This window comes from Rhinoderma darwinii, unplaced genomic scaffold (assembly GCF_050947455.1).
Source record: "Rhinoderma darwinii isolate aRhiDar2 unplaced genomic scaffold, aRhiDar2.hap1 Scaffold_963, whole genome shotgun sequence".
Lineage (NCBI taxonomy): Eukaryota > Metazoa > Chordata > Amphibia > Anura > Rhinodermatidae > Rhinoderma > Rhinoderma darwinii.
Window position 1 is genome coordinate 95,001 of NW_027464538.1, and position 17,500 is coordinate 112,500.

A 17,500-nucleotide genomic window follows, 5' to 3' on the forward strand; every position below is an offset into this window, starting at 1 on the left:
GGCATGACGTGCCACTACATACCGGTCACACCATGGAAGTCCTTCTCGGGTTGGAACAGGTGCAGCTCCCGCTAGAACGTGCAGCACGTCCTCCTTCAAGGTACTCGGGTTGGAGTCGCCAAGCTGGCCGAGCTCCTGCAACTGCTGGTCGGCCTGGGACTTCAGAAAGAATGCACCAAAGTTCTTTCATGGAAAGTCAGGTGCAGCGGACCGACCAGCGAACGAGGCCGACGGGGACTTCCAGGAGGCCAGCATGACGTGCCACTACATACCGGTCACACCATGGAAGTCCTTCTCGGGTTGGAACAGGTGCAGCTCCCGCTAGAACGTGCAGCACGTCCTCCTTCACGGTACTCGGTTGGAGTCGCCAACGTGGCCGAGCTCCTGCAACTGCTGGTCGGCCTGGGACTCCAGAAAGAATGCACCAAAGTTCTTTCGTGGAAGTTCAGGTGCAGCGGACCGACCAGGGAGCAAGGCCGATGGGGACTTCCAGGAGGCCGGCATGAGGGGGCCGGTGCCTACCCCTCACTCCCTGGAAGTCCTTCTCGGCCACAAACGGTTAGGACTTCCCGCTAGGAAGAACCGTTAGGACTTGGAACGCGGAGCAGAAATGCCCTCTCACAGGATTTCAGGTGAAGGAGATATTCACACCCCTAAAAGTGTCACCACCTCAAATACACCGGGGTAAGGTGCCAAAGTACCCGGGCTCCTGGAACTGCTGCCCGGCTGAAGCCCAAAATAAAAACCTCATAGGGTTTTTCCTCCAAAACGTCAATGAAGACAGACCTGCGAGCGAAGCCGACGGGGACTTCCAGGAGGCCGGCATGACGTGCCACTACATACCGGTCAGACCATGGAAGTCCTTCTCGGGTTGGAACAGGTGCAGCTCCCGCTAGAACGTGCAGCACGTCCTCCTTCAAGGTACTCGGGTTGGAGTCGCCAAGCTGGCCGAGCTCCTGCAACTGCTGGTCGGCCTGGGACTTCAGAAAGAATGCACCAAAGTTCTTTCATGGAAAGTCAGGTGCAGCGGACCGACCAGCGAACGAGGCCGACGGGGACTTCCAGGAGGCCGGCATGACGTGCCACTACATACCGGTCACACCATGGAAGCCCTTCTCGGGTTGAACCAGGTATAGCTCCCGCTAGAACGTGCAGCACATCCTCCTTCACAGTACTCGGTTGAACTCACCACCGTGGCCGAGCTCCTGCAACTGCTGGTCGGCCTGGGACTCCAGAAAGAATGTACCAAAGTTCTTTCGTGAAAGTTCAGGTGCAGCGGACCGACCAACGAGCAAGGCCGATGGGGACTTCCAGGAGGCCGGCATGACGTGCCACTACATACCGGTCACTCCCTGGAAGTCCTTCTCGGCCACGAACGGTTAGGACTTCCCGCTAGGAAGAACCGTTAGGACTTGGAACGCGGAGCAGAAATGCCCTCTCACAGGATTTCAGGTGAAGGAGATATTCACACCCCTAAAAGTGTCACCACCTCAAATACACCGGGGTAAGGTGCCAAAGTACCCGGGCTCCTGGAACTGCTGCCCGGCTGAAGCCCAAAATAAAAACCTCATAGGGTTTTTCCTCCAAAACGTCAATGAAGACAGACCTGCGAGCGAGGCCGACGGGGACTTCCAGGAGGCCGGCATGACGTGCCACTACATACCGGTCACACCATGGAAGTCCTTCTCGGGTTGAACCAGGTACAGCTCCCGCTAGAACGTGTAGCACGTCCTCCTTCACAGTACTCGGTTGGACTCAACACCGTGGCCGAGCTCCTGCAACTGCTGGTCGGCCTGGGACTTCAGAAAGAATGCACCACAGTTCTTTCATGGAAAGTCAGGTGCAGCGGACCGACCAGCGAACGAGGCCGACGGGGACTTCCAGGAGGCCGGCATGACGTGCCACTACATACCGGTCACACCATGGAAGTCCTTCTCGGGTTGAACCAGGTATAGCTCCCGCTAGAACGTGCAGCACGTCCTCCTTCACAGTACTCGGTTGAACTCACCACCGTGGCCGAGCTCCTGCAACTGCTGGTCGGCCTGGGACTCCAGAAAGAATGTACCAAAGTTCTTTCGTGGAAGTTCAGGTGCAGCGGACCGACCAGGGAGCAAGGCCGATGGGGACTTCCAGGAGGCCGGCATGACGTGCCACTACATACCGGTCACTCCCTGGAAGTCCTTCTCGGCCACGAACGGTTAGGACTTCCCGCTAGGAAGAACCGTTAGGACTTGGAACGCGGAGCAGAAATGCCCTCTCACAGGATTTCAGGTGAAGGAGATATTCACACCCCTAAAAAGTGTCACCACCTCAAATACACCGGGGTAAGGTGCCAAAGTACCCGGGCTCCTGGAACTGCTGCCCGGCTGAAGCCCAAAATAAAAACCTCATAGGGTTTTTCCTCCAAAACGTCAATGAAGACAGACCTGCGAGCGAGGCCGACGGGGACTTCCAGGAGGCCGGCATGACGTGCCACTACATACCGGTCACACCATGGAAGTCCTTCTCGGGTTGAACCAGGTACAGCTCCCGCTAGAACGTGTAGCACGTCCTCCTTCACAGTACTCGGTTGGACTCAACACCGTGGCCGAGCTCCTGCAACTGCTGGTCGGCCTGGGACTTCAGAAAGAATGCACCACAGTTCTTTCATGGAAAGTCAGGTGCAGCGGACCGACCAGCGAACGAGGCCGACGGGGACTTCCAGGAGGCCGGCATGACGTGCCACTACATACCGGTCACACCATGGAAGTCCTTCTCGGGTTGAACCAGGTACAGCTCCCGCTAGAACGTGTAGCACGTCCTCCTTCACAGTACTCGGTTGGACTCAACACCGTGGCCGAGCTCCTGCAACTGCTGGTCGGCCTGGGACTTCAGAAAGAATGCACCACAGTTCTTTCATGGAAAGTCAGGTGCAGCGGACCGACCAGCGAACGAGGCCGACGGGGACTTCCAGGAGGCCGGCATGACGTGCCACTACATACCGGTCACACCATGGAAGTCCTTCTCGGGTTGAACCAGGTATAGCTCCCGCTAGAACGTGCAGCACGTCCTCCTTCACAGTACTCGGTTGAACTCACCACCGTGGCCGAGCTCCTGCAACTGCTGGTCGGCCTGGGACTCCAGAAAGAATGTACCAAAGTTCTTTCGTGGAAGTTCAGGTGCAGCGGACCGACCAGGGAGCAAGGCCGATGGGGACTTCCAGGAGGCCGGCATGACGTGCCACTACATACCGGTCACTCCCTGGAAGTCCTTCTCGGCCACGAACGGTTAGGACTTCCCGCTAGGAAGAACCGTTAGGACTTGGAACGCGGAGCAGAAATGCCCTCTCACAGGATTTCAGGTGAAGGAGATATTCACACCCCTAAAAAGTGTCACCACCTCAAATACACCGGGGTAAGGTGCCAAAGTACCCGGGCTCCTGGAACTGCTGCCCGGCTGAAGCCCAAAATAAAAACCTCATAGGGTTTTTCCTCCAAAACGTCAATGAAGACAGACCTGCGAGCGAGGCCGACGGGGACTTCCAGGAGGCCGGCATGACGTGCCACTACATACCGGTCACACCATGGAAGTCCTTCTCGGGTTGAACCAGGTACAGCTCCCGCTAGAACGTGTAGCACGTCCTCCTTCACAGTACTCGGTTGGACTCAACACCGTGGCCGAGCTCCTGCAACTGCTGGTCGGCCTGGGACTTCAGAAAGAATGCACCACAGTTCTTTCATGGAAAGTCAGGTGCAGCGGACCGACCAGCGAACGAGGCCGACGGGGACTTCCAGGAGGCCGGCATGACGTGCCACTACATACCGGTCACACCATGGAAGTCCTTCTCGGGTTGAACCAGGTACAGCTCCCGCTAGAACGTGTAGCACGTCCTCCTTCACAGTACTCGGTTGGACTCAACACCGTGGCCGAGCTCCTGCAACTGCTGGTCGGCCTGGGACTTCAGAAAGAATGCACCACAGTTCTTTCATGGAAAGTCAGGTGCAGCGGACCGACCAGCGAACGAGGCCGACGGGGACTTCCAGGAGGCCGGCATGACGTGCCACTACATACCGGTCACACCATGGAAGTCCTTCTCGGGTTGAACCAGGTATAGCTTCCCGCTAGAACGTGCAGCACGTCCTCCTTCACAGTACTCGGTTGAACTCACCACCGTGGCCGAGCTCCTGCAACTGCTGGTCGGCCTGGGACTCCAGAAAGAATGTACCAAAGTTCTTTCGTGGAAGTTCAGGTGCAGCGGACCGACCAGGGAGCAAGGCCGATGGGGACTTCCAGGAGGCCGGCATGACGTGCCACTACATACCGGTCACTCCCTGGAAGTCCTTCTCGGCCACGAACGGTTAGGACTTCCCGCTAGGAAGAACCGTTAGGACTTGGAACGCGGAGCAGAAATGCCCTCTCACAGGATTTCAGGTGAAGGAGATATTCACACCCCTAAAAGTGTCACCACCTCAAATACACCGGGGTAAGGTGCCAAAGTACCCGGGCTCCTGGAACTGCTGCCCGGCTGAAGCCCAAAATAAAAACCTCATAGGGTTTTTCCTCCAAAACGTCAATGAAGACAGACCTGCGAGCGAGGCCGACGGGGACTTCCAGGAGGCCGGCATGACGTGCCACTACATACCGGTCACACCATGGAAGTCATTCTCGGGTTGAACCAGGTACAGCTCCCGCTAGAACGTGTAGCACGTCCTCCTTCACAGTACTCGGTTGGACTCACCACCGTGGCCGAGCTCCTGCAACTGCTGGTCGGCCTGGGACTTCAGAAAGAATGCACCACAGTTCTTTCATGGAAAGTCAGGTGCAGCGGACCGACCAGCGAACGAGGCCGACGGGGACTTCCAGGAGGCCGGCATGACGTGCCACTACATACCGGTGACACCATGGAAGTCCTTCTCGGTTTGAACCAGGTGCAGCTCCTGCTAGAACGTGCAGCACGTCCTCCTTCAAGGTGTTCGGTTGGAGCCGCCAAGGTGGCCGAGCTCCTGCAACTGCTGGTCGGCCTGGGACTCCAGAAAGAATGCATCAAAGTTCTTTCGTGGAAGTTCAGGTGCAGCGGACCGACCAGCGAGCGAGGACGACGGGGACTTCCAGGAGGCCGGCATGACGTGCCACTACATACCGGTCACACCATGGAAGTCCTTCTCGGGTTGGACCAGGTGCAGCTCCCGCAAGAACGTGCAGCACGTCCTCCTTCACGGTACTCGGTTGGAGTCACAGAGCTGGCCGAGCTCCTGCAACTGCTGGTCGGCCTGGGACTCCAGAAAGAATGCACCAAACTTCTTTCATGGAAGTTAAGGTGCAGCGGACCGACCAGCGAACGAGGCCGACGGGGACTTCCAGGAGGCACCGTGAGAGGGCAGGCCGGTACCTATTGCTCAAACCCTGGAAGTCACTCTCGGCCAGGAACGGTTAGGACTTCCCGCTAGGAAGAACCGTTGGGACTTGGAACTCAAAACCTAGATGCCCTCTCACAGGATTTCAGGTGAAGGAGATATTCACACCCCTAAAAGTGTCACCACCTCAAATACACCGGGGTAAGGTGCCAAAGTACCCGGGCTCATGGAACTGCTGCCCGGCTGAGGCCCAAAATAAAAACCTCATAGGGTTTTTTCTCCAAAACGTCAATGAAGACAGACCTGCGAGCGAGGCCGACGGGGACTTCCAGGAGGACGGCAGGAGGTGCCACTACCTACCGGTCACACCATGGAAGTCCTTCTCGGCTTGGAACGGGAGCAGCTCCCGTTTGTACTTCCTCGTTCACGGCTTTCGGTAGGAGTTGCCGAGGTGGCCGAGCTCCTGCAACTGCAGGTCGGCTTGGGACTTCATAAAATACCATAAAAAAAAAAAGTGTTTTTTTATTATGAAGGTAAAACTCACAGCGGGACCGAGCCGTGAGCCAGGCCGACGGGGACTTCCAGGAGGACGGCAGGAGGTGCCACTACCTACCGGTCACACCATGGAAGTCCTTCTCGGCTTGGAACGGGAGCAGCTCCCGTTTGTACTTCCTCGTTCACGGCTTTCGGTAGGAGTTGCCGAGGTGGCCTTGCTCGTGCAACTGCAGGTGGGCTTGGGGCTTCAGGAAATAACATAAAAAAAAAAAATATTTTTTTATTAAGAAGGTAAAAAAACACCGGATCCGACCAGCGAGCGAGGCCGACGGGGACATCCAGGGCAGCGGCGTGAGAGGGCGGCTTGGTGCCGCTATCGCCGTGGAAGCAGCATTCGGCCTAAGCCGGGAACGCCTCCCGCCCTCCTCTCGTCCTGGAAGTGTTGGACTTGGGAGGCGGAGCAAGTTCTCCCTCTCACAGTATTTCAGGCGTAGGAGATGTTCACACCCCTAAAAGTGTCACCTCGCCAATTACACCGGTGGGAGGTGCCAAAATGCCCGGCCTCCTGGAACTGCTGCTTGGCTGAAGGCCAAAATAAAAACCTCATAGGGTTTTTCCTCCAAAACGTGAATGAAGACAGACACGCGAGCCAGGCCGAGGGGGAGTTCCAGGAGGTCGGCATGAGGTGGCCGCACCTACCGCTTGAGCCCTGGAAGTCCGTCGCGGACCGGAAGTGCATGTCGGGCGGGTGAACTACGGGACTCGCCGCGGGCGCTGTGGAGCTCCCACAAGGAAGCTGCCGGCATCCACAAGCTCCCACGGGGCCCCTCTATCCCCCCACGGGTGCAGAAGGCAGGCACACCGCCGCTAATAGGCGGAGCTGGCTCCCGGCCGCTGTCATGCATCACTCGCGGACCGGAAGTGCTTGTCAGCCGGGTGGACACGGCGGGACTCGCCGCGGGTGCTGTGGAGCTCGTACAGGGCTGCCCCCGGGCTGGCACAGCTTCCACAAGGCTCCTCTATCCCCCCACGGGTGCAATAGGCAGGCACACGCCGCACACGCCGCTCGTACACGGAGATGGCTCCCGGCCGCTTTCGGTAGGAGTCACCGAGGTGGCCTTGCTCGTGCAAATGCAGGGGGGCTTGGGGCTTCGGAAAATACCATAAAAAAAAAAAGTTTTTTTATTAAGAAGGTAAAAAAAAAAACAGCGGGACCGACCCGCGAGCTAGGCCGACGGGGACTTCCAGGAGGTCGGCATGAGGTGGAGGCTCCTACCGCTCTTGCCCTGGAAGTCCGCAGAGGACCGCGGGCGCTGTGGAGCTCCCACAAGGAAGCTGCTGGCATCCAGCAGCTCCCACGGGGCCCCTCTATCCCCCCACGGGTGCAGAAGGCAGGCACACCGCCGCTGATAGGCGGAGCTGGCTCCCGGCCGCTGTCATGCATCACTCGCGGACCGGAAGTGCTTTGCAGCCGGGTGGACACGACGGGACTCGCCGCGGGCGCTGTGGAGCTCCCACAAGGAAGCTGCCGGCATCCACAAGCTCCCACGGGGCCCCTCTATCCCCCCACGGGTGCAGAAGGCAGGCACACGCCGCTGATAGGCGGAGCTGGCTCCCGGCCGCTGTCATGCATCACTCGCGGACCGGAAGTGCTTGTCAGCCGGGTGGACACGGCGGGACTCGCCGCGGGTGCTGTGGAGCTCGTACAGGGCTGCCCCCCGGCTGGCACAGCTTCCACAAGGCTCCTCTATCCCCCCACGGGTGCAATAGGCAGGCACACGCCGCACACGCCGCTCGTACACGGAGATGGCTCCCGGCCGCTTTCGGTAGGAGTCACCGAGGTGGCCTTGCTCGTGCAAATGCAGGTGGGCTTGGGGCTTCGGAAAATACCATAAAAAAAAAAAGTTTTTTTATTAAGAAGGTAAAAAAAACCACAGCGGGACCGACCCGCGAGCTAGGCCGACGGGGACTTCCAGGAGGTCGGCATGAGGTGGAGGCTCCTACCGCTCTTGCCCTGGAAGTCCGCAGAGGACCGCGGGCGCTGTGGAGCTCCCACAAGGAAGCTGCCGGCATGCAGCAGCTCCCACGGGGCCCCTCTATCCCCCCACGGGTGCAGAAGGCAGGCACACCGCCGCTGATAGGCGGAGCTGGCTCCCGGCCGCTGTCATGCATCACTCGCGGACCGGAAGTGCTTGGCAGCCGGGTGGACACGACGGGACTCGCCGCGGGCGCTGTGGAGCTCCCACAAGGAAGCTGCCGGCATCCACAAGCTCCCACGGGGCCCCTCTATCCCCCCACGGGTGCAGAAGGCAGGCACACCGCCGCTGATAGGCGGAGCTGGCTCCCGGCCGCTGTCATGCATCACTCGCGGACCGGAAGTGCTTGGCAGCCGGGTGGACACGGCGGGACTCGCCGCGGGTGCTGTGGAGCTCGTACAGGGCTGCCCCCGGGCTGGCACAGCTTCCCCATGGCTCCTCTATCCCCCCACGGGTGCAATAGGCAGGCACACGCCGCACACGCCGCTCGTACACGGAGATGACTCCCGGCCGCTTTCGGTAGGAGTCACCGAGGTGTCCTTGCTCGTGCAACTGCAGGTGGGCTTGAGGCTTCCGAAAGTACCATAAAAAAAAAAAGATTTTTTTATTAAGAAGGTAAAAAAAAAAACAGCGGGACCGACCCGCGAGCTAAGCCGACGGGGACTTCCAGGAGGTCGGCATGAGGTGGCCGCTCATACCGCTCTTGCCCTGGAAGTCCGCAGAGGACCGCGGGCGCTGTGGAGCTCCCACAAGGAAGCTGCCGGCATGCAGCAGCTCCCACGGGGCCCCTCTATCCCCCCACGGGTGCAGAAGGCAGGCACACCGCCGCTGATAGGCGGAGCTGGCTCCCGGCCGCTGTCATGCATCACTCGCGGACCGGAAGTGCTTGGCAGCCGGGTGGACACGACGGGACTCGCCGCGGGCGCTGTGGAGCTCCCACAAGGAAGCTGCCGGCATCCACAAGCTCCCACGGGGCCCCTCTATCCCCCCACGGGTGCAGAAGGCAGGCACACCGCCGCTGATAGGCGGAGCTGGCTCCCGGCCGCTGTCATGCATCACTCGCGGACCGGAAGTGCTTGGCAGCCGGGTGGACACGGCGGGACTCGCCGCGGGTGCTGTGGAGCTCGTACAGGGCTGCCCCCGGGCTGGCACAGCTTCCCCATGGCTCCTCTATCCCCCCACGGGTGCAATAGGCAGGCACACGCCGCACACGCCGCTCGTACACGGAGATGACTCCCGGCCGCTTTCGGTAGGAGTCACCGAGGTGTCCTTGCTCGTGCAACTGCAGGTGGGCTTGAGGCTTCCGAAAGTACCATAAAAAAAAAAAGATTTTTTTATTAAGAAGGTAAAAAAAAAAACAGCGGGACCGACCCGCGAGCTAAGCCGACGGGGACTTCCAGGAGGTCGGCATGAGGTGGCCGCTCATACCGCTCTTGCCCTGGAAGTCCGCCGAGGACCGCGGGCGCTGTGGAGCTCCCACAAGGAAGCTGCCGGCATGCAGCAGCTCCCACGGGGCCCCTCTATCCCCCCACGGGTGCAGAAGGCAGGCACACCGCCGCTGATAGGCGGAGCTGGCTCCCGGCCGCTGTCATGCATCACTCGCGGACCGGAAGTGCTTGGCAGCCGGGTGGACACGGCGGGACTCGCCGCGGGCGCTGTGGAGCTCGTACAGGGCTGCCCCCGGGCTGGCACAGCTTCCACAAGGCTCCTCTATCCCCCCACGGGTGCAATAGGCAGGCACACGCCGCACACGCCGCTCGTACACGGAGATGGCTCCCGGCCGCTTTCGGTAGGAGTCACCGAGGTGGCCTTGCTCGTGCAAATGCAGGTGGGCTTGAGGCTTCAGAAAATACCATAAAAAAAAAAAGTTTTTTTATTAAGAAGGTAAAAAAACCAGCGGGACCGACCCGCGAGCGAGGCCGACGGGGACTTCCAGGAGGTCGGCATGACTTTGCCGCTCATACCGCTCTTGCCCTGGAAGTCCACAAGGGGCGCTGCGGAGCTCGTACACGGCTGCCCCCGGTCTTGCACAGCTTCCCCATGGCTCCTGTATCCCCCCCCCCCCCCCCCCCACGGGTGCAGGCACACACCGCTCATACACTCTGGAGCTGGCTGACAGCCCAGCTGACATGCCACCTCCTAGCCGACCGGAAGTACATGTCAGGCGGCTTGGGACATAGTGGGACCCCCCCCCCCCCGCTGGCGCTGAGGAGCTCATACACTGTTGCCCCCGGGCATGCACAGCTTGCACACGGCTCCTCTACCCTGGGCTGCAATGGGCAGCACACGCCGCTCATACACTCTGGAGCTGGCTGACAGCAACTGCTGCTGATAATGATGATGACGATAATGTGCAAAGGGTTATCTATCGGCGGACAGTGTCACACTCTGGCCCTGGAACTGTGCCCCGGCCTGCCTCTGCTGCTCATTACCGCCTCTGTCATTTTTTGAACATACCCCACTTTCACTTGATTTTAAATGTGTCACTTTCAGTAGCAGAAATGTCATTCTTTGACATTTGGGCCTTTTTATTTTCACTGCTGTTGGGTCACCAAATGGATCTCCTTATCTCGAGGCCTAGTCCTCTCCCCACCGCCCTGGAACTCTGCCCCGGCCTACGCTGCGTGCCGTCACACTCTGGCCCTGGAACTGTGCCCCGGCCTATGCTGCCTGCCGTCACACTCTGGCCCTGGAACTCTGCCCCGGCCTGTGCTGCCGTCACACTCTGGCCCTGGAACTGTGCCCACGGCCTGCCTCTGCTGCTCATTACCGCCTCTGACATTTTTGAACGTACCCCACTTTAACTTGATTTTAAATGTTTCACTTTCAGTATCAAAAATGTCATTCTTTGAAATTTGGGCCTTTTTATTTCCACTGCTGCTTGGTCACCAAATGGATCACCTTATCTCGAGGCCTAGTCCTCTCCCCACCGCCCTGGAACTCTGCCCCGGCCTACGCTGCCTGCCGTCACACTCTGGCCCTGGAACTGTGCCCCGGCCTATGCTGCCTGCCGTCACACTCTGGCCCTGGAGCTCTGCCCCGGCCTGTGCTGCCGTCACACTCTGGCCCTGGAACTATGCCCCGGCCTGCCCCTGCTGTTCACCACCGCCTCTGACATTTTTGAACGTACTCCACTTTCACTTGATTTTAAATGGTTCACTTTCAGTATCAAAAATGTCATTCTTTGACATTTGGGCCTTTTTATTTTCACTGCTGTTTGGTCACCAAATGGATCTCCTTAGATCGAGGCCTAGTCCTCTCCCCACCGCCCTGGAACTCTGCCCCGGCCTACGCTGCCTGCCGTGACACCCCTGGCCCTGGAACTCTGCCCCGGCCTACCTCTGCTGTTCACTACCGCCTCTGACATTTTTGAACATACCCCACTTTAACTTGATTTTAAATGTGTCACTTTCAAATGTTTCACTTTCAGTTGCAGAAATGGCATTCTTTGACATTTGGGCCTTTTCATTTTCACTGCTGCTTGGTCACCAAATGGATCCCCTTGGATTGAGGCCTAGTCCTCTCCCCACCGCCCTGGAACTCTTCCCCGGCCTACGCTGCCTGCCGTGACACCCCTGGCCCTGGAACTCTGCCCCGGCCTACCTCTGCTGTTCACTACCGCCTCTGACATTTTTGAACATACCCCACTTTAACTTGATTTTAAATGTGTCACTTTCAAATGTTTCACTTTCAGTTGCAGAAATGGCATTCTTTGACATTTGGGCCTTTTCATTTTCACTGCTGCTTGGTCACCAAATGGATCCCCTTGGATTGAGGCCTAGTCCTCTCCCCACCGCCCTGGAACTCTTCCCCGGCCTACGCTGCCTGCCGTGACACCCCTGGCCCTGGAACTCTGCCCCGGCCTACCTCTGCTGTTCACTACCGCCTCTGACATTTTTGAACATACCCCACTTTAACTTGATTTTAAATGTGTCACTTTCAAATGTTTCACTTTCAGTTGCAGAAATGGCATTCTTTGACATTTGGGCCTTTTCATTTTCACTGCTGCTTGGTCACCAAATGGATCCCCTTGGATTGAGGCCTAGTCCTCTCCCCACCGCCCTGGAACTCTTCCCCGGCCTACGCTGCCTGCCGTGACACCCCTGGCCCTGGAACTCTGCCCCGGCCTACCTCTGCTGTTCACTACCGCCTCTGACATTTTTGAACATACCCCACTTTAACTTGATTTTAAATGTTTCACTTTCAAATGTTTCACTTTCAGTAGCAGAAATGTCATTCTTTGACATTTGGGCCTTTTTATTTTCACTGCTGCTTGGTCACCAAATGGATCTCCTTGGATTGAGGCCTAGTCCTCTCCCCACCGCCCTGGAACTCTGCGCAGGCCTACGCTGCCTGCCGTGACACCCCTGGCCCTGGAACTCTGCCCCGGCCTACCTCTGCTGTTCACTACCGCCTCTGACATTTTTGAACATACCCCACTTTAACTTGATTTTAAATGTGTCACTTTCAAATGTTTCACTTTCAGTTGCAGAAATGGCATTCTTTGACATTTGGGCCTTTTCATTTTCACTGCTGCTTGGTCACCAAATGGATCCCCTTGGATTGAGGCCTAGTCCTCTCCCCACCGCCCTGGAACTCTTCCCCGGCCTACGCTGCCTGCCGTGACACCCCTGGCCCTGGAACTCTGCCCCGGCCTACCTCTGCTGTTCACTACCGCCTCTGACATTTTTGAACATACCCCACTTTAACTTGATTTTAAATGTGTCACTTTCAAATGTTTCACTTTCAGTTGCAGAAATGGCATTCTTTGACATTTGGGCCTTTTCATTTTCACTGCTGCTTGGTCACCAAATGGATCCCCTTGGATTGAGGCCTAGTCCTCTCACCCACCGCCCTGGAACTCTGCCCCGGCCTACACTGCCTGCCGTCACACTCTGGCCCTGGAACTCTGTCCCGGCCTGCCCCTGCTGTTCACCACCGCCTCTGACATTTGTGAACATACCCCACTTTAACTTGATTTTAAATGGTTCACTTTCAGTATCAGAAATGTCATTCTTTGACATTCGGGCCTTTTTATTTGCACTGCTGTTTGGTCACAAATGGATCTCCTTAAATTGAGGCCTAGTCCTCTCCCCACCGCCCTGGAACTCTGCCCCGGCCTACACTGCCTGCCGTCACACTCTGGCCCTGGAACTCTGTCCCGGCCTGCCCCTGCTGTTCACCACCGCCTCTGACATTTGTGAACATACCCCACTTTAACTTGATTTTAAATGGTTCACTTTCAGTATCAGAAATGTCATTCTTTGACATTCGGGCCTTTTTATTTGCACTGCTGCTTGGTCAACAAATGGATCTCCTTAAATTGAGGCCTAGTCCTCTCCCCACCGCCCTGGAACTCTGCCCCGGCCTACGCTGCCTGCCGTCACACACTCTGGCCCTGGAACTCTGCCCCGGCCTGTGCTGCCGTCACACTCTGGCCCTGGAACTCTGCCCCGGCCTGCCTTTGCTGTTCACCACCGACTCTGACATTTTTGAACATACCCCACTTTAACTAGATTTTAAATGGTTCACTTTCAAATGTTTCACTTTCAGTAGCAGAAATGTCATTCTTTGACATTTGGGCCTTTTTATTTTCACTTCTGCTTGGTCACCAAATGGATCTCCTTATTTTGAGGCCTAGTCCTCTCCCCAACGCCCTGGAACTCTGCCCCGGCCTACGCTGCCTGCCGTCACACCCTGGCCCTGGAGCTCTGCCCCGGCCTGTGCTGCCGTCACACTCTGGCCCTGGAACTCTGCCCCGGCCTGCCTTTGCTGTTCACCACCGACTCTGACATTTTTGAACATACCCCACTTTAACTAGATTTTAAATGGTTCACTTTCAAATGTTTCACTTTCAGTAGCAGAAATGTCATTCTTTGACATTTGGGCCTTTTTATTTTCACTGCTGCTTGGTCACCAAATGGATCTCCTTGGATTGAGGCCTAGTCCTCTCCCCACCGCCCTGGAACTCTGCCCCGGCCTACGCTGCCTGCCGTCACACACTCTGGCCCTGGAACTCTGCCCCGGCCTGTGCTGCCTTCACACTCCAGGCACCTGGAACTCTGCCCCGGCCTGCATCTGCTGCTCATTACCGCCTCTGACATTCTTTGAACATACCCCAATTTAACTTGATTTTAAATGTTTCACTTTCAGTATCAGAAATGCCATTCTTTGACATTTGGGCCTTTTTATTTTCACTGCTGCTTGGTCACCAAATGGATCTCCATATCTCGAGGCCTAGTCCTCTCCCCACCGCCCTGGAACTCTGCCCCGGCCTACGCTGCCTGCCGTCACACCCCTGGCCCTGGAACTCTGCCCCGGCCTGTGCTGCCTTCACACTCCAGGCACCTGGAACTCTGCCCCGGCCTGCATCTGCTGCTCATTACCGCCTCTGACATTCTTTGAACATACCCCACTTTAACGTGATTTTAAATGTGTCACTTTCAGTATCAGAAATGTCATTCTTTGACATTTGGGCCTTTTTATTGTCACTGCTGTTTGGTCACCAAATGGATCTCCTTGGAATGAGGCCTAGTCCTCTCCCCACCGCCCTGGAACTCTGCCCCGGCCTACGCTGCCTGCCATCACACTCCTGGCCCTGGAACTCTGCCCCGGCCTGCCCCTGCTGTTCACCACCGCCTCTGACATTTGTGAACAAACCCCACTTTAACTTGATTTTAAATGTTTCACTTTCAAATGTTTCACTTTCAGTAGCAGAAATGTCATTCTTTGACATTTGGGCCTTTCTATTTTCACTGCTGCTTGGTCACCAAATGGATCTCCATATCTCGAGGCCTAGTCCTCTCCCCACCGCCCTGGAACTCTGCCCCGGCCTACGCTGCCTGCCGTCACACTCCTAGCCCTGGAACTCTGCCCCGGCCTGCCTCTGCTGCTCATCACCGCCTCTGACATTTGTGAACATACCCCACTTTCACTTGATTTTAAATGTTTCACTTTCAGTAGCACAAATGCCATTCTTTGACATTTGGGCCTTTGTATTTTCACTGCTGTTTGTTCACGAAAGGATCCCCTTATCTTGTGGCCTAGTCCTCTCCACGCCGCCTTGGAACTTTGCCCCGGCCTATGCTGCCTGCCGTCACACTCTGGCCCTGGAACTCTGGCCGGGCATGGGGATGCAAGTTGCTCCTGCTGCCCCCCCACCGGGACCTACCTGCAATCACCCTGGAACTCTGGCTGGGCATGGGGATGCAGTTTGCTCCCGCTGACCCCCTTTCCACCCCACCGGGACCTACCAGCAATCACCCTGGAACTCTGGCTGGGCATGGGGATGCAGTTTGCTCCCGCTGACCCCCTTCCACCCCACCGGGACCTACCTGCAATCACCCTGGAACTCTGGCTGGGCATGGGGATGCAAGTTTCTCCCGCTGCCCCCCCACCGGGACCTACCTGCAATCACTCTGGAACTCTGGCTGGGCATGGAGATGCAGGTTGCTCCCGCTGCCCCCCCACCGGGACCTACCAGCAATCACCCTGGAACTCTGGCTGGGCATGGGGATGCAAGTTGCTCCCGCTGCCCCCCACCAGGACCTACCTGCAATCACCCTGGAACTCTGGCTGGGCATGGGAATGCAAGTTGCTCCCGCTGCCCCCCACCAGGACCTACCTGCAATCACCCTGGAACTCTGGCTGGGCATGGGGATGCAAGTTGCTCCCGCTGCCCCCCCACCAGGACCTACCAGCAATCAGCCTGGAACTCTGGCTGGGCATGGGGATGCAGGTTGCTCCCGCTGCCCCCCCCCCCCCCCCCCCACCGGGACCTACCTGCAATCACTCTGGAACTCTGGCTGGGCATGGGGATGCAGTTTGCTCCCGCTGACCCCCTTCCACCCCACCGGGACCTACCTGCAATCACCCTGGAACTCTGGCTGGGCATGGGGATGCAGGTTGCTCCCGCTGCCCCCCCACCGGGACCTACCTGCAATCACCCTGGAACTCTGGCTGGGCATGGGGATGCAGGTTGCTCCCGCTGCCCCCCCACCGGGACCTACCTGCAATCACCCTGGAACTCTGGCTGGGCATGGGGATGCAGTTTGCTCCCGCTGACCCCCTTCCACCCCACCAGGACCTACCTGCAATCACCCTGGAACTCTGGCTGGGCATGGGGATGCAAGTTGCTCCCGCTGCCCCCCCACCAGGACCTACCTGCAATCACCCTGGAACTCTGGCTGGGCATGGGGATGCAGGTTGCTCCTGCTGCCCCCCCACCGGGACCTACCTGCAATCACCCTGGAACTCTGGCTGGGCATGGGGATGCAGTTTGCTCCCGCTGACCCCCTTCCACCCCACCGGACCCAACAGCAATCACCCTGGAACTCTGGCTGGGCATGGGGATGCAGGTTGCTCCCGCTGCCCCCCCCCCCCCCCCCACCGGGACCTACCTGCAATCACTCTGGAACTCTGGCTGGGCATGGGGATGCAGTTTGCTCCCGCTGACCCCCTTCCACCCCACCGGGACCTACCTGCAATCACCCTGGAACTCTGGCTGGGCATGGGGATGCAGGTTGCTCCCGCTGCCCCCCCACCGGGACCTACCTGCAATCACCCTGGAACTCTGGCTGGGCATGGGGATGCAGGTTGCTCCCGCTGCCCCCCCACCGGGACCTACCTGCAATCACCCTGGAACTCTGGCTGGGCATGGGGATGCAGTTTGCTCCCGCTGACCCCCTTCCACCCCACCAGGACCTACCTGCAATCACCCTGGAACTCTGGCTGGGCATGGGGATGCAAGTTGCTCCCGCTGCCCCCCCACCAGGACCTACCTGCAATCACCCTGGAACTCTGGCTGGGCATGGGGATGCAGGTTGCTCCTGCTGCCCCCCCACCGGGACCTACCTGCAATCACCCTGGAACTCTGGCTGGGCATGGGGATGCAGTTTGCTCCCGCTGACCCCCTTTCCACCCCACCGGGACCTACCAGCAATCACCCTGGAACTCTGGCTGGGCATGGGGATGCAGTTTGCTCCCGCTGACCCCCTTCCACCCCACCGGGACCTACCTGCAATCACCCTGGAACTCTGGCTGGGCATGGGGATGCAAGTTTCTCCCGCTGCCCCCCCACCGGGACCTACCTGCAATCACTCTGGAACTCTGGCTGGGCATGGAGATGCAGGTTGCTCCCGCTGCCCCCCCACCGGGACCTACCAGCAATCACCCTGGAACTCTGGCTGGGCATGGGGATGCAAGTTGCTCCCGCTGCCCCCCACCAGGACCTACCTGCAATCACCCTGGAACTCTGGCTGGGCATGGGAATGCAAGTTGCTCCCGCTGCCCCCCACCAGGACCTACCTGCAATCACCCTGGAACTCTGGCTGGGCATGGGGATGCAAGTTGCTCCCGCTGCCCCCCCACCAGGACCTACCAGCAATCAGCCTGGAACTCTGGCTGGGCATGGGGATGCAGGTTGCTCCCGCTGCCCCCCCACCGGGACCTACCTGCAATCACCCTGGAACTCTGGCTGGGCATGGGGATGCAGTTTGCTCCCGCTGACCCCCTTCCACCCCACCGGGACCTACCAGCAATCAACCTGGAACTCTGGCTGGGCATGGGGATGCAAGTTGCTCCCGCTGCCCCCCCACCAGGACCTACCTGCAATCACCCTGGAACTCTGGCTGGGCA